The sequence below is a fragment of the Condylura cristata genome, unplaced genomic scaffold (assembly GCF_000260355.1).
Source record: "Condylura cristata isolate star-nosed mole 26May11 unplaced genomic scaffold, ConCri1.0 scaffold00062, whole genome shotgun sequence".
In the NCBI taxonomy this organism is placed as follows: Eukaryota; Metazoa; Chordata; class Mammalia; order Eulipotyphla; family Talpidae; genus Condylura; species Condylura cristata.
The window spans coordinates 486,952-488,085 of NW_004567163.1; the positions used below are offsets into that span (position 1 = coordinate 486,952).

A 1,134-nucleotide genomic window follows, 5' to 3' on the forward strand; every position below is an offset into this window, starting at 1 on the left:
CCACTAGCGGGCCAGCTGTTGGGCACAGGCCCCGCCCTGCCGGCCCAGGCACAGGCCCCGCCCGTCCCCAAGGCCACACGTGTCCCGTTGCGCTGGCATGACGGACCGGGACGTGGGGTCAGGGACGGGAAGTGGGGGTCACGCCATGCGGCCCCCACCGGCAGGGGCGGCGGGGCTCACACCGAGCAGGGACGCCAGGAGCCGCCCCTGGGGAGGTCGTGCCGGGGGCCTGGGCAGCCGGGCTTCCCTCGCTAAGTGCTCGGCGCGGCACCGGCCACAGCTGCTAACTGGACGGGCCGCCAGCCAGGACCCCCGAGGCCCGAACTGTGGTCTCGGACGCGCAGGAGCGCCAGGACTGCTGGTCCTGGCGGCCGGGCTCCGGCCGGGCTCCCGGTCCTCCAGAGGTCTGGGGCCTCGCCCGCCAGGTGAAGGGCCGGCGCAGGAAACAGCGCCAAGGTCAGCCTGGCAGGGTCCGCGTGAGACGCAGGTGTTCCCGGCCTCGGCAGGCCGCCACAGGGGCTCGCGGCCTGGGGTCACGGCGGTCAGCGGCGGGCTCACGGCCTGGGGTCAAGGCGGCCAGCGGAGACATGGCTCCCACCGGCCTTTCCACTCACGATGATTTCGGCTCACAGCGGCGCCCGGGGCAGCCCCACGTGCCGGGCACATCCGTGGCACTGGCCTCTGGGCGGCGCTGGCCTGAGACCAGCATGCAACAGGGTCCACCCAGTGCCCGTGAGCGCCAGAGCAGGGGGCTGGGGGCCGTGCCCCGGTTCTAGCTTCTACAGAACATGCCGCTTGTGAATCAAATGCCAGCATGAGGGGCGAGGCCCCCCGCTCGAGGCCCGGGCCCCTGCAGCAGCCTCCGGGTCGGGAGCGGGGAGCGTCGGGGTGGTGTCCACCCAGCTTCTCTCTCTCCTCGCCTGTGAAGCCACCGCTGCCCCTGCTGGCAGCCCCTGGACGAGGGGCCTTGGCGGGGCCCACAGTGTGGTGGGAGGATGCCCGGGGGGAGCAGCGGCTGGCCGGGGTCCACAGGTCGGGCCATCACCTCTGTGGCGTGGCCCGGGGACGCGGGGTCCAGGCTGCTGCTCTGCAGCTGGGCCGGACGGGCCCGGCCTCTCCTTCCCCGGCGGCGAG

The 1,134-nt window shown here is 74.1% G+C and overlaps 1 protein-coding gene across 1 annotated transcript in view; it reads right to left on the reverse strand.

Moving 5' to 3' along the window:
• LOC101636722 (annexin A6-like) overlaps positions 1-1,134 on the reverse strand; it is a 13,563-nt gene that overhangs the window by 3,067 nt on the left and 9,362 nt on the right. The window lies entirely within an intron of this gene.